We start from the raw sequence: 23308 nt of genomic DNA, 5'->3' as shown, positions 1-23308 counted from the left end.
TGTTTGAAACCATTCCCACATGTTATGAAGGTTGAAGAAGCTGAAACCTTTTGCCTTACCATGGCTGCCTGCAAGCTGAATTCTGTTGCCCAGCCGAGCATGTGTGATGTCTCACACCAAACTGGCAAGCACTCAATATAAGAGGCAAAATGCGACCTTGTACCAAAAGCACATGTGCTATGTAATGTGAATTGCTTGATTCAGTGTGAAATAGTCTTTCCTTTGTTCTCTAAAATGTATCTTTTTAAATACTACTCTCCCTTTTTTTTCCTCCCGCAGCTGAAAATGTTTCTACGCTCCCTCTATCATCTCTGTCCAGAGGCTAGTGCAGATTAGAAGGCGAAAAAAACACACTCACGATGAAATGTTCTCAGAGTTCATGCAGTCCTCCAGCACTGAAAGAGCTCAGCAGAATGTGTGGAGGCAAACAATGGCAGAGTCCAGGAAAGTGTTAAATGAACGCGATGAAATGAGGCAGGAGCGTGATGAAAGGAGGCAGGATGCAATGCTGAGTCTAATGGGGGAGCAAAGTGACAGGCTCAGGCATCTGGTGGAGCTGCAGGAAAGACAGCAGGAGCACTGACCGCCACTGCAGCCCCTGTGTAACCGCCCGCCCTCCTCCCCAAGTTCCATATCCTCCTCACCCAGATGCCCAAGAACGCGGGGGGGAGGCTACAGGCACCCTGCCACTCCACCCCAGAGGATTGCCCAAGCAACAGAAGGCTGGCATTCAATAAGTTTTGAAATGTAATATGGCCTTGTCCTTCCCGCCTCCCCTCATCCACCACCCCATCCTGTGCTTCCCTCCTCACCCACCCCTCCAGGGCTACCTTGAGAGTTTTCCCCCTATTTGTGTGATGAATTCATAAAGAATGCATGATTTTGAAACAATAATGACTTTATTGCCTCTGAAAGCGGTGATCAAAGGGGGGAGGTTGGTTGCCTTATGGGGAAGTAGAGTCAACCAAGGGGGCGGGTTTTCATCAAGGAGAAACAAACAGAACTGTCACACCGTAGCCTGGCCAGTCATGAAACTGATTTTCAAAGCTTCTCTGATGTGCAGGGCGCCCAGCTGTGCTCTTCTAACCGCCCTGGTGTCTGGCTGCGCGTAACCAGCAGCCAGGCGATTTGCCTCAACCTCCCACCCCGCCATAAACGTCTCCCCCTTAGTCTCACAGATATTGTGGAGCACATAATAAGCAGCAATAACAGTGGGAATATTGGTTTCGCTGAGGTCTAAGCGAGTCAGTAAACTGTGCCAACGAGCTTTTAAACATCCAAATGCACAGTCTACCACCATTCTGCACTTGCTCAGCCTATAGTTGAACTGCTCCTTACTACTGTCCAGGGTGCCTGCGTATGACTTCATGAGCCATGGGAGCAAGGGGTAGGCTGGGTCCCCAAGGATAACTGTTGGCATTTCAACATCCCCAATGGTAATTTTCTGGTCTGGAAAGTAAGTTCCTTCCTACAGCTGTTGAAACAGAGCAGCGTTCCTGAAGCTGCGAGCATCATGCACCTTTCCCGGCCATCCCATGGTGATGTCAGTGAAACGTCCCTTGTGATCCACCAGTGCTTGCAGCACCATTGAAAAGTACCCCTTGCAGTTTACGTACTGGCTGCCAAGGTAGTCTGGTCCCAAGACAGGGATATGTGTCACGTCTATCGCCCGACCACAGTTAGGGAGCCCCATTGCAGCAAAGCCATCCACTATGACCTGCACATTTCCCAGAGTCACTATCCTTGATAGCAGCAGCTCAGTGATTGTGTTGGCTACTTGGATCACAGCAGCCCCCACAGTAGATTTACCCACTTCAAACTGATTCCTGACTGACCGGTAGCTGTCTGGTGTTGCAAGCTTCCAGAGGGCTATCGCCACTCGCTTCTCAACTGCAAGGGCTGCTCTCATCTTGGTATTCCTGCGCTTCAGGGCAGGGGAAAGCAAGTCACAAAGTTCCATGAAAGTGCCCTTACGCATGCAAAAGTTTCGCAGCCACTGGGAATCATCCCAGACCTGCAATACTATGTGGTCCCACCAATCTGTGCTTGTTTCCCGGGCCCAGAAGCGGCATTCCATGGCATGAACCTGCCCCATTATCACCATGATGTCCAAATTGCCAGGGCCCGTGCTTTGAGAGAAGTCTGTGTCCATGGCCTCATCACTATCATGATCGTGCTGTCGTCACCTCCTCGCCTGCTTTTGCAGGTTCTGCACATACTGCAGGATAATGCGCAAGGTGTTTGCAATGCTCACAACAGCAGCGGTGAGCTGAGCAGGCTCCATGCTTGCCATGGTATGGCATCTGCAGGAGAGCAGAGTTGCAGCAGAAGCGGTGGATGATGATAGATGCCACGAGAATAGATATTTATACAGAACGACGAGAGGACCTGCGAGGTGGATTCATGGCACCAGAAGAGCAGGAGAGCAGAGTTGCAGTGGAAGCGGTGGATGACGACGACAATTAGCAGTCCTAGTGCACCGTCTGCCGATGGCAGTATGGCATCTGCGTGGAAAAAAGGCACAAAACAATTGTCTGCCGTTGCTTTCACTGAGGGAGGGGCAACTGACAACATGTACCCAAAACCATCCGCGACAATGTTTTTGCCCCATCAGACATTGGGAGCTCAACCCAGAATTCCAATGGGCAGCGGAGACTGCGGAAACTGTGGGATAGCTACCCACAGTGCAACACTCCAAAAGTCAATGCTAGCCACGGTAGTGAGGATGCACTCCGCCGACTTAATACGCTTACTGTGGACATACGCAATCAATTGTATAAAATCGATTTCTAAAAATCAACTTCTATAAGATTGACCTAATTTCGTAGTGTAGACATACCTGAAGAGCTGAGAATCCTTGTCTGAAAACTAGTTTTATTAAACTGAGGGAAACTGAGATGACATGGAAAGAGATAGAAATCAGTGAAATACTCCTGCTGACTTGCTCTAATCCTTCTTTTGCTGTTGCACTGCAGACGATAGCATAATGCAAGGCAGTTCCATCGGAGGTGAAATTCACTCCTTTGCAAATGGCAGCACAAGGTCTGTGCAACACCGAAGGCCAATTTAAGCCAAGAGGGGTTAGATCTTGTGCTGACAAGGGGTGAATTTATTTTGTCCCCCCATATCCCCAGTCCTGCACCCCCACCTGCTTGTTTGCCTCATTTAGCCAGTACACTTCAAGGTAGAATCACCATCAGCATCACGCTGAAGAGGAAGAGCTGCATCTGAAGGCTCAGAGAAAAACAAGGGGCTAAAACAAGTGGTGAATAAATGTCTATAAATCCGTGATGGGGAACACACATCTTTCCCTTTCCAGAAGCCTGCCTTTTGTCCCACCCCTCCTCTAATGGATCTCTGTGCAAATGGAGTTCCACGGAGTACCGGGGGGCAGGGGAATGGAAGGGAGTGGGGGAAGCTACTCTCCTCCGTGCCGTTGCTTTGCAAAGCCTGGGGATTTCGGCACAGTAAACCAGATGGGAAATAGTACAACTCAGATATGTATTAACTCTCTCTGGGTACCCTTGGTGCAGCCGCAGGACAGGAGCCATGTCGCCAGGGGGAGACCGTTAGAGGAGCAGCAACCATTCCTGCAGCATGCCCACAATCATTCTGCCCCCGGATCATCCAGATTCGAGGTTGGGGATGGCCTGGCATCCAAAATATGCCACCCCTCCAACCACAGGGGATGGTTCAAGGAAACCTCACTGACTCTTTCACTACCATAAACTCAGCTCCTCTTGCAGGTTCTTCCATGGATCGCTCCATTAGGAAGTTGACTAAGACCCACAGATTCATTTCACATAAGACGCTCAACAGCCATCAAATGGTAACAATTTACAGTCATTACTGACCTAGCCTGACTTTGAGCCTGCAGCCTAAAGATGACAAGCTCTCTATTTTTCTACAGAGAGAGTTAGGTTCTGTGCTCACTTCTACAGGTGTAAATGCAGAGTAACTCCATTGACTTCAGTGGGATTATTCCAGATGTACATCATCATAACTGACAGCAAAATCTGACCTATGTATGTAGTTAGCTGACATCTAGGTCAGATTTTGCTTTTAGTTCATCTTATTCTAAATGATAAGCTCTCCTGAATGAAACTTTGTCACTGTGCAAAAGGGTAATGTATGAAATTAGAGCTGGTAAAGGAAAAATATTTGCCTTGAAAAATTGGCCTTCTTTATAAAACAAAACTTTTTGGGAAAACCTGGTGACTTTTTCGAATTTTTTCAGTTTTCAAAACGTTGTGACTTTTTAATCAAAATTAATGGCAAAATTTTTAACAAAATATTTTGTTTACCAAAAAGATGGTTTTCAGTAAATGAAAAATTTCAAAAATATTGGAAGAAAACTGGTCCCTGCAACTTTGAAATTTCAAAAAAAAAATTGCAATTTTTTTCTTTTCAACTAGATCGATGAGAAACACCCTTTGAAATCTCTGTGAGTGAAACCCACACACTGAGGGGGCATTACAATCAGAAAAACAACCAACAAGAGGGGTAAGAAAGTTGACTTAGTAAAATGTAATGGATAGGCCGGGGGCAATTCTACCGACACACTGCCACAGTCAAGATCAGTAGGACAGAGAACATATTTATCTTCACAGCACCCTTGTGCTGAGAAGTACTGTTATCCTAATTTTACAAACAAGGAACTGAGGCACAGAGAGGCTAAGGCCCTTAGGCTTGCCAACTTTCTGATTGCAGAAAACGCAACACCCTTGCCCTGCCCCCACCTGGCCCCTTCTCTGAGGCCCACCCCCACTCACTCCATTCCCTCCCTTGCTCTCCCCAACCCTCACTCTCTCATTTTCACCAAGCTGGAGCAAGGGGTTGGGATGTGGAAGGGGGTGAGGGCTCCATCTGGGGGTGCGGGCTCTGGGGGGAGGCCGGGGATGAGAGGCTTGGGGTGCAGGAGAGGGCTCCGGGCTGAGGCCGAGGGGTTCGAAGCGCAGGATGGGGTGCAGGCTCTGGGAGGGGTTTGGGGTCAGGAGGGGGCTCAGGGCTGGGGCAGAGGGTTGGGGTGCGGGAGGGGGTGAGGGGTGCAGGCTCCAGGCAGCGTTCACCTCAGGCGGCTCTTGGCAGCGGCCGACATGTCCGGCTCCCAGGTGGAGGTGCTGCCAGAGGTCTCTGTGCACTGCCCGCACATGCAGGCACCACCCCGACAGCTCCCAATGGGAGCTGCGGAGCTGATGCTTGCGGTGCGGGCAACACATGGTACCCCCGTGGTTGGCCCTGCACCTAGGAGCTGGACATACCGGCTGCTTCTAGGAACCGCATAAAGCCAGGGCAGACAGAGAGCCTGCCTTAGCCCCGCCGACCGGACTTTTAGAGGCCCGGTCAGCAGTGCTGGGTCCCTTTTCGACTGGGCGTTCTGGTCGAAAACCAGATGCCTGGCAACCCTAGCCCAGATCCTAGAATCTACGGTATTGATTTCAGTAGAAATTAGGAGCTTAAATACCTTGGCGGACCTGGGCCTCACTGACTTGCCCACAGTCACACAGGAGCAGGGATTTGAAGCCAGGTCTCCCGGACACTACACTAGTGCCCTAACCATTAGAATATTCTTCCCCTCTGAATGTATCCCCTCTAAACTCAGTCTTTGAAGCATATCAACTTACTTTTCTGACAAAAAAAATATATCAAGTTTTTTACTACTAGAACCATATAGCCAATGCAGCTACAGAAGAGTGAGCTGGATTCTATTCTGCCACATCAATACAAAATGTCAGCTGAGTTTGGATTGTAGGGTCTTTAACTAGGAATGCAAAAGTCACACAGAAAAGTCCAGCTTGATTTTCAAGTCTCCAGACTGTGTGTGCAGAGCTGATAGGTACACAAAGCATCTTTTGATGTGTAAGCTAAGCACATTTGATCTGAAACTCACTGAGAGATGGAAAATATGGAGCTTCACTCTTTTTTAAAAAAAAAAAACACACACACTTTTCACCATAGAAAGGAACTTCAGTTAACTGTAATTTGAAACTTTTCTCTGTATAAATAGTTATTATTTCAGTAGCTAGAGTATCAGTCATAACATCTAACGATGAGGAGATTGTTGCCTTATAAAATTCACAGCTGGGTAGCTACATGGCTCAAGGCAAAGCCTATTTTAAAACGCAGTGTTTTAGGAAGGGGGATGTTTATTAAAACATTCTGTCTATTAAAAATATATGATGCATCATTGGTCATTCCATGTGATGCGATGCCAGCCCTTTTTTTAGGCAGACCACTTGGGATAATATCTGTAAGCCTGGCAAGCCTGTGTGACAAGTCCACATCCTAATACTTTACTAGTCCATCAAAACAGAAATAAATACATTCCAAAACCAGAAAGTAAATCACCAGTACCTCTCCCACAATGTGCCCATAAACCTCTGTTCATGTGCAGTAGCCACAGTTGGTCTCTCTACCGCTGTCAAAGGCTGACATTCAAAAAGGTGATAATTGCTTGATCTCTTCATGTCAGAAGCGATATGAAATAATAATGCAGCCATGGCTTTTTCTAGATGTGGTTCAGAGGAAACACAATGTTAAATAATTCTTTTACTCATTCCATAGGTATTTTGCATTCACTTGCAGGATACGGTGCACAGAGCTTGGGGAATGTAACAGGTAGAACTGTGTGGCCAAAAACAAATCAAAATCACAACCCATCCATCTATCCTATGCCCACCATGTAGTATCTGTGCATCTCCCTTTGGCATCCTTATTAAACATAAATATACAACAGTAATTATTCGAACCACTGTAGGACATTTTGTGCCCCTCTTACTCATATTGGTGAGCAATCACACACATGTATAGGCCCACTGGAGTCAGTGGGCTTACCCACATGAATAACTGCTCAGCCATACAGAGATGTTCACATTCTGGCCCTGCTGTGGTAACATTGTTTTAAGCTATGGTGTTCAGGACCATTGCTTTAGAAAACGATCACATCCTTTTTTAATAAGCGGTGCACAATAGAAGTCATCTTTCCTGATATAGCCCAGCATCTGTAGGAATTGCCTCCTCCCACCTAAAGATGTTGCTCCTGACTACTCAGAGGCCTCTTGTTGAAAGCAGCACCAAATCATAGTCAAGTGGAAGCAACATACATGAAGCAATACCACATCATGGGAAAGAACTCAAGATACAGTGCTGCTATTTAAAGATCTGGCCAGGCTGCAGTCCACTTGCCCTTCTCCCCACCCTTACCCCTGCCCTTTCATTTTGGGGAACTAGAAATGTCAAGGAAAATCTGAATTTTCTTTTGTCTTTAAATGCAAGTTCCTAGCTCTTTTCATTGTGAAATGATCTCTGAGATTGTGAACTAGTTATTGCAGGAAGCTGAGGTATAGATCACTTGCTGGGATCGTCTGAGGATACGTCACTAAATCAACTTCCTGCCCATTGCCGGGGCCTCAGGCACTGGTGCACCTCATTCCCTGCTATTCTTTGACCATGGCACACACTAGTTTAGTTATTCAAGGGCTGTGATACTTTGGTCTAATTCTGGTTGTTGGGTTTGGTGTGGAAGTGGCCGGGTGGTGTTGGTGGCCTGTGTTATACAGGAGGTCAGACTAGTTTATCTGGTGATCCCTTCCAACCTTTAACACCATGACTCCACAAAATTTGTCACTAAAGAACATTTCTACAGAACACAGCTTATTCACGGTCCCCCCAACAGTCTCCCAGGGTAGACTTTGAGATTCATGAAACTCATGTTCACAAGTCCCACAGAAACCAACAGAACTCCACTGGACATCACATACAGTCCTCAGCTAAAACCTCTCCAACGCATCATCAGTGATCTACAACCCATCCTGGACAACAATCCCTCACTTTCACATGCCTTGGGAGGCAGGCCAGTCCTCGCCCACAGACAACCCGCGAACCTGAAGCATATTCTCACCAGCAACTACACACCGCACCATAGTAACTCTAACTCAGGAACCAATCCATGCAACAAACCTTGATGCCAACTCTGCCCACATATCTACCCCAGTGACACCATCACAGGACCTAACCAGATCAGCCACACCATCACCGGTTCATTCACCTGCACGTCCACCAATGTAATCTATGCCATCATGTGCCAGCAATGCCCCTCTGCTATGTACATCGGCCAAACCGGACAGTCCCTACGTAAAAGGATAAATGAACACAAATCAGATATTAGGAATGGCAATATACAAAAACCTGTAGGAGAACACTTCAACCTCCCTGGACACACAATAGCAGATTTAAAGGTAGCCATCCTGCAGCAAAAAAACTTCAGAACCAGACTTCAAAGAGAAACTGCTGAGCTTCAGTTCATTTGCAAATTTGACACCATCAGCTCAGGATTAAACAAAGACTGTGAATGGCTAGCCCACTACAAAAACAGTTTCTCCTCCCTTGGTGTTCACACCTCAACTGCTAGAAGAGGGCCTCATCCTCCATGATTGAACTAACCTCGTTATCCCCAGCCTGATTCTCGCCTGCATATTTATACCTGCCTCTGGAAATTTCCACTACATGCATCCAACGAAGTGGGTATTCACCCATGAAAGCTTATGCTCCAATATGTCTGTTAGTCTATAAGGTGCCACAGGACTCTTTGTCGCTTTTACAGATCCAGACTAACACGGTTACCCCTCTGATACAAGTCCCATGGGTTTGTAGGAAACCGCAGATCAGTTCACATGTGTGAGCAGCGGTGCCGTCTGGGTTGCTGCGTTTGCTACCACGGTCAACACAAGCTCCCTCCCACAGTGATCAGCCTTGTGTTGAATTGACTCATCTACAGAACAGCCAGCTTGGCCTATGAAGATTAAAGGGGGCATATCAACAGCATGAGAGGCAACGTGGTCTCGTGAACTACGGCTGGGCTAATAGCAAAGGGACTGCTGGGCTCTGATACCAGAGCAGACAATGACTTACCGTGTGGCCTTTGCCATCTCACTAATGGCCAAGTTTTCAGAAGTGCTGAGTGCCCACAAATCCCACAGAAGTCAACAGGAGCTGCAGATGCTCCGCACATCTGAAAATCAGGCCACCGAGTGCTAAACTCCAGATCTGAATGGTCTTTACCACCTTGCCTTTGTTGTACGGGAAAATACTGTGTTTGAACAGGTGGCTGCGTTTTTAAAACATACTTGGCAAAATGGCTTTGGACAGCTTTTTATAAAAATGACTTTCCAAGTTTGTTAGGTTGGTGTACAATGTAATTAGGTTTGATTTGTTTTTCAGGTGCTGGGGCCAGAGCATGGTATGGCGTTAAAAGACAACAACGCTGTTGAGACGTTGGTGGAATGTTGTATTTTCCAACTTTAGCTTGTGTTTGTATGAATTTAATTCTCATCACACTTGCCAGAACGACAGCCCTGAAATCCTCTATTAAGCCACAAAGCAAGTGCAGCACCAGAAGCAGCAGTGCCCACGCTGTCCCACCAATATCCCTCAACTCTTGAGCTGGAGGGCACCGCCTCTAAGGATGAGAGAGAGGTAGTTCAGTCTCTAGGCCAGTTCATTCCTTGGTCTTTTTTATTGAGACTGCCACCAGTGGTGTCAACTCTGGTGGTGATTTTGTGATAAAGACACTTCCTCAGTGGGAAATGAACTGAGACTCCTTTCACTAGGATTCTCAACAGCCATCAGATGATGATGGTTTGTGATCATTCATGACTACAGCCCTGCTTCAGCAGCTCCAGAGCTGCAGCTGTGCAGGGAACCCCTGTCAAACTGGGTCCTGGGAGTGCCTGCAGTACATGGTTTTGATCTTGTTTTAAGCATCTCATATTCTTTTCCACCAAATGGGCACCATCTCCCATTACTTTGCATGGGACTGAAGCCACAGGCTGCCCTAAATCAAGATGGTCACCATTTCCCTATAGTCTTTGCCTATGAAAATGAGGATGCCCTTCGTCAAGGTGGCCACTTTCTGCCATTGCTTTCAATGGTACTGAAGCTAGGATGACCTCTGGGAAGATGGATGACCTGTGGACTCTGTAAGTCAGGAAACTGGACTGGAAACTTTGAGAAGGCAGGGAAATGTTAAAAGCAGGTGAGAGAAACGGAGGGCACATTGGAATAGAAGGAACAGAAGGCCAGATATATTCTCATATGGCAATGCAGGCATTGCCGCAGGCTAGCAGTTTATCAGCATTAGCCACCCAAAATGGAATGAGGCGTTGATGGGGCCATGGCTTTGTCCCCCTGCACCTCCACAACTTAGAATCCTGATGATCAAGCACATAATGGAGAGCACACATATGAACCTGTTAATATGGTGACAGAGAGAATGCAAATGAGTTTCCCAGAAGCAACTCTACCTATGTCCGCTAGAATATCTCTTGTGGTACCCACCACAACACAGCCCCTCAAGTGAGCCTCTGGCTGCAAAAGCCTGATCTAGCCTATCTACTGAATAATTTCCCAGGAACGTACTTTTTTCCTCAAAAAAAACCCACTAGGTAATACTTCACCATTAAGGACCACAGTGTAATGTTCAACAAAATAAATCTGACCCCACTGTAATCCCAGCGTATAGCCACATGACAAAACTTGGATAAGATTAGCCATATTAACACAAGACAAATGTTCCCAAAATGTCATCCTTCCATAATTATTTTAAAATTATTTAAAATGGAAGTGCAATTCTGGGCAGAAATCCTACCCTATGAAAGAGACCATGCTACAGCGCATAGCTGTTCCCTATCTGTCTTCCAAGTTCTATATATTTACTCAGCTTATGTACAAAAACAATTTTTTTTAAACTACTGTCAGCCCGGCAGAGTCAATACAGCAGCAACAAAGCAAGCTGTTCTGCCTCATGGCTCATCAACATTTCTCACATTCTGTATCAAAACACAGAACATTAGCAAATTCAGCTGCCCTTCAAAATTTCAGCGCTGTTCAGGAGAAAGCATCTGTGCCTCTTCAGCTCCTTGTGCAGCTGACCCAGGAAAAGAGTTTGGCTTGCCAGGGATGCCCATATACTCAAATCAAATTGCTCTCTATGGCTTATGGCTGCAGAGCTGATAGTGCGGGGTTGAGCTCTGCTCTCTTTCCATCATTCCACAATATCTACTCCTCACTCCACTTACCCACTCAAAATCCATGGCAGCACAGCTCTATGGAGTTTACTCTTAGCTCTGAGCTGCAGTAATTCATTTGTACCACTTGTGTATGAGATCAAAGATGTTAGAAATGGAAAAGACACAACTGAATTTTTTTGTACTATTACTTCTGGAATGTCAATAAGAAGCAAGTCAATAAATAAAGCAATCTTGATTCCTTCCTCTGGACTTCCCAGTGCATTCTGTTTGCACTATACCATATATCTTACTTAATCTGCAAATTCTTCAAGGCAGCGCCAGCCTGTATTTTGTGTTTTGAATCACTCAAGCACATTATGGGCACTTAAAGAATACATAAATAATAAATTAATAAGCAAAACATCTCCTACATATGCCCACCCCCAATAGATCACAAGATTTGAGAACACAAGATAAAATGTATTAATTGGTCCAAATGACCAACTTCATTTAAAATGCACAGACACCAAAACGAAAAATTTCTGCACACATACTTGTCTCTATAGTTCCTTTGATCTTGAACTTCTAATACAGTTTAACATAAGCCTCCATCATTACTATTTCACACAAAAATCTTAGAGTAAATCAGAAGTGTTCACAAATTAATAAACGATTCCAGGGTAATTCACAAATAAATAATATATGGTTATTCATCAGCAGTGCAAACACTTTCCCTATGGCCTAAGCATAAGGGTGACTTAAACATGGGACCATATATAAAGTTAGGTTCTGGATAAGGATTTCCTCAGAGGTCAAGGGAGGGGTTAAATTTTGGCTCAGCATTTTATATAAGGGCCAGCCACAAAGTTCAAAACTAGAGCCACATCTGGATTTGAATCTTCAGTCTGGGGTTGTTAGATCCAGAGGCATTTGGGTTCAGGCCCATCTCTAGAATCTCTTAGATGAACTGCTAAAGTATGGATGAGCACTCCATGCTCTAGAATCCTTTGGGATAAGAGGCAGTAAATAATTGCTGAATATATTATTAGCTATCATTCAACATCGATTAGCATTTGTGAGGTTCTCAAATCTAGGAATTCCGGAAAGGTAAGATGCAAGAGAGATGCAAGAGAGTCCATTAAATAGGCACACAATTTAGATGTGGGAAAGGGATAAATTTCTCTCTGTGTACTATTAACCTTCCTCCATCACCTGAAAACTGCTAGACATGCTGCATTAAAGTGACAACTGTTTCAGTTCACTATTGCAAACTACTGCAGGGCTTTCCCTCCTGGCTATTGTCTCCAGTATACCATTGCTGGTCCTCCATTGGTTGGTCCTGGAGGAGTCATGTCAGTGTACTCCACATCTAAAGACACACAGCAAATGGAATTAAAGAAATGAGACCTGTTGGATGATCCAGGTCATCTCCCTTCAAGTGCAGGATGCACTCCTCTGATAAAGGACATATCAGATATTAAACAGGTCAAGCTTGAAGAAGCCAGCATTAAATGAATACAAATACCAGCTAATCAGGGCTTAAATCAGAATCTTGCAGACCAGAGTTAGGGGCCTATGCTGCACATAAAAAATAGGGTGGAATTTTCAGGAGCCTAAAGGAGTTAGGCACCCAACTCCTCTTGAATGTCAATAAGAATTAGGCACCCAGAGCTAGATTCACAAAAATATTGGGATACCTAAAGATGCAGAGGCACCTAGTGGGATTTTTCAAAAGCAGTGAATGAGGTTAGGTGCCTAACCTGCTTGGGTGCTATGGAAACCTACCTATCTACATCTATAAATACCTTTGAAAATCCTGCCCTCATTTCCCTGAGGCTCCATTGAAAATCCCAGCCTGACTTGTCCTGTATAGGAGGGGTGTTTTTTTAACAAGGTTGTTTTACACAGTTATGGTATCTTAGTAACACAGATCCTCCCTACAGTACTTTGCTATTAAATTTTGGACCTAGTGAATAGAGACTTAGGGTTGTTTTTTGCAAGAATGATCAGGTTTGCACATTAGGAAACGGAAAAGTTTGAGAGTACCCAGCACCAAAATTATTCTATCAACCAAAGCCAAGTTCTGAGTCATCCCCCACCCCCTACAGTTTCATCCTCACTGTAAATAACTAAACTAGAGCCATTAAACTGAAGGAACTAGGTCGTTACAGTCAAAACATTTTATCTAGAAATGCTTCCTATGGTGTTATGATGTCCAGCTGTTGTTTTTATATACAAAAGGTTTTTAAACGTGAAAAACCACACTACCAGTATTCAAGACACCACAGAAAACACTTAGACAAAATAGTTCTGATTCTGTTCCCATTTTTAATTCACAGGGATTTTTGGTGGGAGCAGGAGCAGGCTCACTGTTTGGTTCCAAAATGTGATTCTTTTTATTATTAAGCAGATGTCCTTTTCTCAAAACTTATGTTTAACATGAATAATGCAACTTCTTTATTTCTGCATACAGCACATACCTAGTCTACCCTTGTCAATAAATTCCAGTCCTTTTAGTGTTGGATTCTGCTATGTGCATATCTGGCAGCCTAGCATGGATAGAAAAGATGCTGCTAGGTTGGAGGAAAATAGTAAACCGTGCAGAAAAGGTGCCTTTTTATCATGTGTGTAGTGCTTTTTCCTGACTGTAATCTCTCACACAATAGGAAAGAGCCAAAATTCCATCCTTACTCTTGCTTTTAGCAGCTGTCCTCTTATCACCATAGAGAATTTATCGCACCACTGACAGATGCTGAGATTCAGAAGCTTGAACTGAAAGCCAAAAACCAAGAGATTCAGCGTGTCAAAGAAAGACATGTCAGAGGAAGCAAGTGATGCCCATCAAGTAAAGGTCTTAAAATCCTGAGTCCTTCTTAATAGGAGAAGATTGTGTTCAACTCACACATTAACAGAGACAGGATACATGCTGTCAAAGTTACCAGAATCTGAAAGTAGTGGGTGAAACATACGATGTTCCCAGGGATTCCTATTATTTTTCTACCCTTAAGCCTCTCCCCTCTTGCAAGACTCTAAATCCTAGTTTCATATATTAAACTACATTACATTCTGGCTAATCAAGAGAGCGGATGTTGGAGGATATAACCCGGTTTCAGACAACTTTGTTTCAGATAGTCAAGGTTGCACTGCATGTATTTTTGTACAATCAAATACACTTGCATGTCTTCTTTCCACCCACATTACACACACATATAGAATACACATGTATCATAAACAAAGTATACACTCGTATATCACTTACATTCTATAACAAGCATCAATTCAATACACACATACATGAGCCCTGTACATAAACGTGAACTAATTCCCCGAAAAGAGTTGCATGCATTTATATACAGGCAAATGGAAGTAGGAATTTTTGACACAACATGACAGAAAGACAGTTCTTTTCTGTAAGCATTCAGACCCAGAAAACGAAAGATCCCTGATATTTTCAACCCAATTGCCTTTTTTTTATTCACAAACAAAGATGGCCCAAATACAGACTTCACTCCTGTCCGCTGAAGGGCTCTTGTGTGAATCTTGAAGCAAAGCAGAAGTCTCCACTAATGCTAAGAAGACTCCACCAATGGATAAAAACAATCCAACAGCCCTTGCCTCGCACACACACAATTTACTGTCTAAGAGCCTCACGCTGCATCCATTAAAGTTAACAAGAGTTTTGCCATTTATCTGACTGTTAAAGAAAAATGTTAAGCCTGATTCTACAGTGACAGAGTGACATCTGCAGGAAGATTTTAGAAGAAGCTATTATACGTATCCTCGAGTACACTCTTCATACGCTTGAGTTTGCTACACAGGTAACAAATATTAAACAATTATCTTGGACTTCAGTTATTATCTCTTGTAATAAGCTTCCTGTTTCACAACTTCTGTGGCCAGAAAATCAGAATGCAGCTAAAAACTCATTCCCACACTGTGCTGCGATAAGATGCAATGTAAAGAAAGAAAATGAAAAATATCATGCTTTTAATAATTAGATTATTAAAAGTCGGGGAAGAATTATGAAAATGTCAATCATTTTCATTCCACAGATTTCAAAAGTGAATGATTTTTTTGTTTATTCAAAAAATTTTCTGGACATTTTAATGAAATGTTTCCTCTTTCTTCACTGCTTCATCCATTTTTCTACAGAAAATGGGTGCAAAAGACAAGTCATAAAACATGCACTGATTAAATTAACCAGATCCCTCTACTAAGTTTCTCACTGTTCTGTAGTTCTGTTCCTTAAGACTGGAGAATTATTATAAATGTATGAGTATTATTAGCCAAAATAGCACAAAGTAGATAAAAATTACAGAAAACAAAATAAAAATTGTGAGATGATGTTTAGAATACAAAAACTGCACATGGGAAATTATAACTGAAGAGACAATAAATCAATTCAATTCATTCAAGGTCTTATCACAATTCTGTTACAAAGCCAAACTTCCCTAGTTCAGCAATAGTCCAGGGAAGTGATTTTGGTATCAAAATGGAGCTATTGTTCCTTAAATCCTTTACAACAAATCAATCTTATCTGCCAATGGAATTATGGGACTACACGTGGGAGTTTAGCCAAACAATTTGACAGAAGAATTCAGACAAGTTAACTTAATTATCAAGGAATGTCAATTCATTTCAAAGTTATCTTGCCCAGGTGATACTCATAGCAAACCTTTGTCACTGACGAACACACATTAAAACCCAAAACAAAATATGCAGGTAATTATTTTGAAGGTATTCTAATTTCTCTGGAATTTCATCAGTGACTGTTATGCTACTTTGACCAAAGATTTAAATAGTGGTAAAATCTTTAGCTTACAAGCCAATTCAAAGTTTCTTCCTTTTCTCGTCTAAGAAGCTGCTAATTCTCTTGATCACAAAATCAGTGTGAATTTTAGGCTGCTTTCTTTGGGCATGGCTACACTGGCAGATGTAGAGTGCTGGGAGCTAAACCAGCCTTCGGAGACCGCTGCCTGGTGTTTACACTATCAGCTGCAAGCGCACTGGTGTGGCCACATTAGCGGCTCTTGCAACGCCACAAACAGCAGTGTATTATGGTAGCTTTCTTAGTGTGCAAGTGGCTGCAACGTGCTTTTCAAATTGGGGGGGGCGTGGAGTGTGACAGGGAGTTGTTGTGTGTATGTGGGGGAAGAGACAGTGTGTTTTGGGGGGCTGAGAGTGTGTCAGCATGCTGTCTTGTAAGTTCAGACAGCAGCAGACCCCCTCCCTCCCCCCCCCCCCCACACACACTCACAACAGCAGCATTCCACACTAATGGTTTGCTTTGTCCCGGGGCAGATAAGCATGCCGGCTGTCAGAAACGGAGCTTTGGAAGGGGATATCCGTGTGCCTGCAGCCGATTTCAAAACAAATGAGAAAAGTGGCTACTTGACTTCAGGAGATTAAGGGATGTTTCTGGAGGCCAATCACAGCACAGTAATGCAACACCTCGTTCACACTGACACCCGGGCGTTTCAGCCAAGGCGCAGCAAGCTTTATGCTTCTCGTGGAGGTGGATTACCAGGAGCGCTCCAGCTGCAGAGTCCAGGCGCTCTATGTGCCTTGTCAGTGTGGACACCTCAGGAGTTAGGGCGCCCAGGGCTGCTTTAATGCACTCTAACTTGCAAATGTAGCCAAACCCTTTGAAACACTGAGGGCTTCTTTTGGTAATTTACATAGTTCTAAGTTAGTGTAATGAGTTTCTTCAGCCTCAGCACCCTCAACTGAATTACTGATTCAGTGTCTACCAATGTGATATATGCCATCATGTGCCAGCAGTGCCCCTCTGCCATGTACATTGATCAAACCGGAAAAGAATAAATGAACACAAACCAGACATCAAGAATTATAACATTCAAAAACCAGGAGAACACTTCAGTCTCCCTGGACACTCTGTAACAGACTTAAAAGTGGCAATTCTTCAACAACAAAAACTTCAAAAACAGACTCCAATGAGAAACTGCAGAAAGTGAGCTGTAGCTCACGAAAGCTTATGCTCAAATAAATTTGTTAGTCTCTAAGGTGCCACAAGTCCTCCTTTTCTTTTTGCGAATACAGACTAGCACGGCTGCTACTCAGAAATCTGCAAACTGGACATCATCAAATTAGGCCTGAATAAAGACTGGGAGTGGCTGGGTCACTACAAAAACTAATTTCCCCCTACTGATACTCACACTTTCTTGTCAACTGTTTGAAATGGGCCACCTTGATTACATTGGCCTTATTAGCACTACAAAAGTGATTTTTCCTCCCTTGGTATTCACCCCTTTTTGTCAACTGTTGAGAATAGCCCACTTCCACCTTAATTGAATTGACTCGTTAGCACTGACCCTCCCCTCCCCAGTTGGTAAGGCAACTCCCATCTTTTCATGTGCTGTGTATTTATACCTGCCTCTGTATTTTTCACTCCATGCATCTGATGAAGTGGGTTTTAGCCCACAAAAGCTTATGCCCCAATAAACTTGTTAATCTCTAAGGTGCCACAAAGACCCCTCATTGTTTTTGCTGATTCAGTGTAGTTTCCAGACACCTAAGACTAAATTTGTTAGTGAAATGCAAGTACACATCACACATTTTAGTCATTCAGTACTTTCTGAGAAACATTTAGCTTAACATAACCAAGTTGTCACTTGGATAACAACACATGTACACAAGTCATTTTTCTCCTATCAGTTGGAACTGACATGAAGGTGGGCTCTCCAGTTCAACTTCACAGTTGCAATGACTATTTTGAGATAAGAGTTAATTCAGGTGACTAACTAAAGGTGACATGATAGCTGTATTCTTCTTCACTTTCCAGATTTTGCAGCAGTCTTCCTAACCAGAAATTTAAAAGATTGAGTTTTAATAGGGTGCTTGTCAGCTACATGACTATTTGTTACCTAGTAGAGGGCACTCTCCCTGACCATGTGATTGCAGTCCCTTTGACCAGATGGTTTGGCTTCAGGGAGCAAAGTGTGAACAACACATTTTTATACATCTTTTGCTTGCCCAGTTCCTCTTCTTGGCAAAGCCGATGTGGCCCAAAAAAAAAAAAAAAAGGAAGTGGCCCATGCTTCAGATAAAGACTTGAAATGCCTAACAAGGATGAGAGTTATGTTCCTTCTCATCATCCTATGATGAATTGAGCCATGTCCTTTATGACTTCTTAATACTTTGTGTCTGGGAAATTCCAATATCTTTGTGCAAAACATCTTGTGCCGTACCAATTTGTGTACACCATGCTGGGCTGGCTGTAAATTGAACCCCAAGTGGCTTAGCTCTGAACAGCAACCTACTTCCACAAGTAATTTCATCACCTGGTTACTCCCGGGTACCAAGTGGGCACAATGGCTACTGAAGAGATTTGTTTTCCATCTTAAATGTGACTGGTTAGTACTATAACACTCTTGGTCCTACAGTCAGATCTGCAAGAGTCTGCCTGTGTAAATCCACTTTCAGGACTGGAGTCTGTGTGCATCATCTTCGAAAAATCTTTGAAACTAACCTCATAATTCCTGTTTCCAAAGGGACATACGTGCTGCACAGCATTAAATGTGAGAAAACCAGCAGACTGAACCTAAGATCAAGAACAAAGCCTAGGAAACAGACAACTCAGATGCCAATCAAAGAAGCAGAAAAACATGGTTTTTGGAAGGTAAAGCACATTTACAGAGTTAAACAAAAGGACTCCATAACCTTACTATGTAGAGTGAGTGAAAAGGGCAAGAGATGAATAATACTGGAATAAAATACAGGAGTATCTATAGAGTGACCGCTTTTTTCTCAACTCACATCATCAGGTTACTGGCCTTGACTTTTTCTAACACATTTCTGCTCCCAGCTGAGCAATAGCTGGTGAAGTAGGGATCTATTAGTGGCCAGAGGACAAGGAAACCAAGTGGAAAGGGGAAAGAATCAGAGAAGAGGAGCAGCAAACACATAAGCACATGCTTAACTTTAAGTGCCACTAAGCTAACTGACTTTATTGGAACTTAAGTTAATGCTTAAGTGCCTTGCTTATAAAGATGGGATTACTCAGGTGCTTAAAGTTAAACATAGCTTAAGGTTTTTGCTGAATTGGGGTCCCTATGACCAAGTCTTATGGGTGTATTGCTTATTAGGGTCCTAAGACACACTAAAGAAAATATGGATCCAGAACAGTTGGTAGCTAAAGAATCACAACCTGGTGAAACAACTGCTGTTTATGGTGACATGAAGAACTAGAAGCAGGGGACATGAGGCACTTTCAGAACATTCACCTAAAACATTTAGTGCATGATTGATCACTGGAAATATATGAGAGTCGTTGTGTGGCTGGAGCTGATTAACTAGTGGAACCAAACATTATAACATGGAAAAGTATAAAATTTGGGGGTTATATAGTGCAGCTGGCTATATAATACCTTTGTAATTTATAAGGCTACAGCATCTGGCTCCTTGCTGTCATTAGATTTCAAGTAGACAGAATCCTGAGTCTTTTATTTCACAGCGCAAATTTCTCTGCCATGGGAAAATCTTTAAAACTTGCAAAGACATTTTGGTGAAGTATTTTTCACATATTTGCTCAGAAAGATCAAAAGGAGACAAGGAAACTGTAAGAAAACAGCAACGCATGTTATGGGGAAGAATTATTGTCCATTATCTTAATTTTAAAGTTATGATTATGGGACCAGATCCTCAGAGGGATTAAGTCTGCATAGCTCTTTTGAAATTGGTGGAGCTGCGCTGATTTACAGCAGCTCACAATCTGACCCATGATCCTTTTGAAAAATGAGGCAAAATGATCCTTTAGAACAGCGGTGTCCAATAGAAATTCAATGCTAGCCACACTTGTGGTTTTGAATTTTTCTTATTAGCCACATTATAAAAAAGCCACATGCATTAGCCACAATTCAATAGCCTATTAGCCACATGTGGCTAGTGACGAACGTATTGGACACCGCTGCTTTAGAAGATTTCTATTTATTGCAAGATTTTTGCCTTGGTCATTGTTCACTTAATACAGTGTACACTGGAGCAAAGGAAATACTAACACTGCAAAACATTTTCAATATTCACTCTAATTAACCAATACAGGCAGCGCAAGTATGAAGGGCTTCGTTCTGCAACGTACTGAGTCACACCTCCTATTAAGTACTTTACATCATCAACTCTCATTGACTTCAGTGGGAGCTGAAGGCACTCAACTCCTCGCTGCATCAGGCCCATAGTTTGGAAAGACTGGCAGTTTAGTGCCCACTGCAACTTGGTCTGTATAGAAATCTTACGATTCATGTTTGTAAAACTGCTACAGCACTTACGTGTTTGAGTGTTTGCAAGAGCATGGGTAAACCTTTTTCTCTGTTAAATAAAATATTTTCTCAACTAATTAACACCACAGGCTGGCGTCTACAGTAAATGTTCTGTATAGATTGAAGGGAATGACTATTGTAATTTTTAAAATAAGCATTTTTTCAATGGCTACTTAAAGAAACTCACCTCATTTTGACAAAAAAAGGCAACTACTTCTAATTTCATATATCTGAAAAGTGAAAATATACCTCTTTTTATGTATTGGAAGAGTCACCCCTGTGCAGAGGATTCACATGAGGACTATGCGCTACATAAATCCGATCCTGAGGACTTCAGCAGTGCATTGGCCTTGTACTGGTCCCTTGCATAGAGTTGAATTTCACTCACCAAGAATGGCTCTGGTCTAGCAAATTTCTTTTTGAAACATATTGTGAAAATTTCAATTAATTTACCGTATTCATCATAAAAATTCACTATATGCCATTGTTATTCTTGCATAAAGCGTTTAAAGCATGTATTCCTGATCAATAGAGTATATTGTTACTAATAAAAATTGAGACAGGGTGAACAGAAAGAGGCCGATCCCTCAAACAAGTAGACACATGTAACTTTACTTACGTGAGTAGTCCCACTGACTTCAGCGGAACTACTGATGTAAGTGAAGTTACGCACGTTTGAAGGACTGAGGCCTACATCTGAATATTGGCATTATAATCTCTCCACATCGTTACCAATAGGTCTCTCCCTCTATATGCACAATCCTTTCCCTGTGCCTGCAAACCTCTGCCTTCATTGGCTTCTTCCTTCTCCACTACATGCATGACAAACATTCTTTGCTCACTGTCCCCTTTTCCCTTGTATCACAACCACCACTCCACCACCTTTCCATGGCCACCCCATGACACTGATTCCTGCTGGAAGAATGGAAAGGGGGAAACTTACTGAAGACGTGAAATGGACAGCAGAGCTTTGACTGTAATTCCCCAACTGATGCACTTTTTGTGGCTGCCAAACCTGCTAAGCTTTTCCTTTTGGAGCACGAATAGACATTTGCCTGGGGCTTCTTCCCACTGAACTAAGGTAGTCAACCGAAACGTGCAAGGAGAGCTGAATACAACTGCACAGGGAATGGTACTGAGGGGTGAAAGGAGGCAAAGGAAGAGGCAACAAGTCACTGTGAGGGCTGGTACACTATCCCCTATTAGAGCCAGATCCTAGTCAGCTGAAATCAATGGCAAAACTCCCATTCACAACAATGGGAGTACGAAAGGGTCCTAAATGACTGTGAACCTATATACACTAATCATGCAAGAGAAACCAATATTGAATTATGTGCAGCTAGTGATATTTTACCAAATGAATACTGAATACATTCTTTGGCAGGCTACTAAGTCATAACAAGCGATGCAACATGCTTGGTAAGAGAAAGTATTGCTGTAGTTTTAATGGAGGAGTCAGGTAATCTTGTTTTTGTTTTTTTAATAACTATTTGTTTTTAAATGTGCTAGAGAATCAAATCCATAACACTGTTTGAACTTTACACGGGGAGTTCGTAAATCCAAGAAACTAAAATTAACCACTCTCATACACCACAAAAAGAGGACTGTCAACACTAGACAGAACAAGGCTGCCAAACCACCGGATAATTGTAGCTTCCTGTAAGAAACATGACGTTATGAAGGCTATCATGCCAGAGAGCGCAAACCAAAAACCTCCAGCCCATGCCCCTTACAGAATTTGGGGACAGGGAGGAGACTTGCTTCCTAGGCCAAGATCCCGTGAGTTCCTTTATCTTACACAAGTATTAACTGAATCAGAGGATTCAATATGGTCCTAAAAAATTAAGTACCAAATCTTAAATATAGCACCTGACCCAGAAAAACCTTCATATTGGCAGGTTTGAAGCCCACAATGTTGCCACTGACATGAGCAGAAATTCTTACCCAAATGAAAACATTCAAAGGTCATCAGCAAGTTTTGAAGATAGCTACAGTTGTGTACCAGTACTAAATATGTAAACTCATGATTATGTCACAGTTTCCTGTTACACCTCCCTGCACCCTGGCTGGATTTTTCACACATCTAGCATAACTGCAGGGGTTGCCTATAGCCGCTGTTCCCCTTGGACACCCACCCACAGAGCAGGCAGACTCTCTGCTTCCCTTTCCACGGTGCCTCTTGCTGGATCCTTGACACAAAGGAGCACAGGAGGCAAGAGACAGCAGGAGAACATTGACCCCAGGCTTCCCCCACGTTCTCAGCCGCTGCACTAGACTCCCCCATCCCTGCCCCCCAAGCACCTCCCCCAGAACCCACCCCACAGCTCTCCCAGGCACCCTGTTGTCCCAGCTACCCCGTTCCACAGCGGCTCCTGGAGCAGACATGCCAAACCCACACCAAAAAAAATGCAGAAATTGGGCTTGTTTTCGGCTGAAGTGGCTTGCGAGTTGCTTTTGGGCTAGTTTTTGGCTTGGAGCTCGTTGCTTCTTTTTTTTGGATCGGCTCCCGGCTGGGGGGTGGGGGGGCAAGCAGGGGCAAGAGGGGGGAAAGAGTCGGGGTGCGCAGCAGGCCCACCGCAGTCCCAACCTGCTCACCGGCGGGGTGGGGAGTGGGGGATCCAGCAGCTAGCGTGTTGGGGTTCCTCAGGATCGGCTTGTTTGGTTTGAAATGGGGCTACTTTGGTTTTTGGCTCATTGTGAGGGCTGGCACCTGTACGGGGCCCAGGCAGCAAAGGGTGAACAATCAGGACAAGGGTGGGAGGTGACAGGCACCGATATAAGACAAAGACCCCAAATATGGAGACTGGCCCTATAAAATCGGGACATCTGGTCACCCTAGCAACTGTGCCCTGGAGATCAGCTGCCCCAGGGCAGCCGGAGGGACGGCGAGTGGGGGGGGGGGGGGGGCTCTCCCCGCCCGCACAGCGCCCCCTGCAGGCAGGCTAGAGCAGGTGCGGGGGGGGGGGGGCGCTGCGGCAGCGTCTCCCCGTCGGACCCCGCGCGCGGCCCGAACCGCCGCCTTCGGTC

The 23308-nt window shown here is 43.9% G+C and overlaps 1 long non-coding RNA gene across 1 annotated transcript; it reads right to left on the bottom strand.

Moving 5' to 3' along the window:
• Window positions 1-880: 880 nt before the first annotated feature.
• LOC142071738 (uncharacterized) lies at window positions 881-23159 on the bottom strand. The gene is made up of 3 exons (XR_012667927.1): window positions 22877-23159; window positions 6355-6508; window positions 881-2504 (listed from the first exon to the last, which is right to left on the bottom strand). It is a non-coding gene; the product is annotated as an uncharacterized LOC142071738 (long non-coding RNA).
• Between the last annotated feature and the right edge of the window lie 149 nt (window positions 23160-23308).

This window comes from Caretta caretta, chromosome 4 (genome assembly GCF_965140235.1).
Source record: "Caretta caretta isolate rCarCar2 chromosome 4, rCarCar1.hap1, whole genome shotgun sequence".
NCBI lineage: Eukaryota > Metazoa > Chordata > Testudines > Cheloniidae > Caretta > Caretta caretta.
Note: the sequence above shows the minus strand (reverse complement) of the source record. Positions and strands in the feature narration are given on the sequence as shown.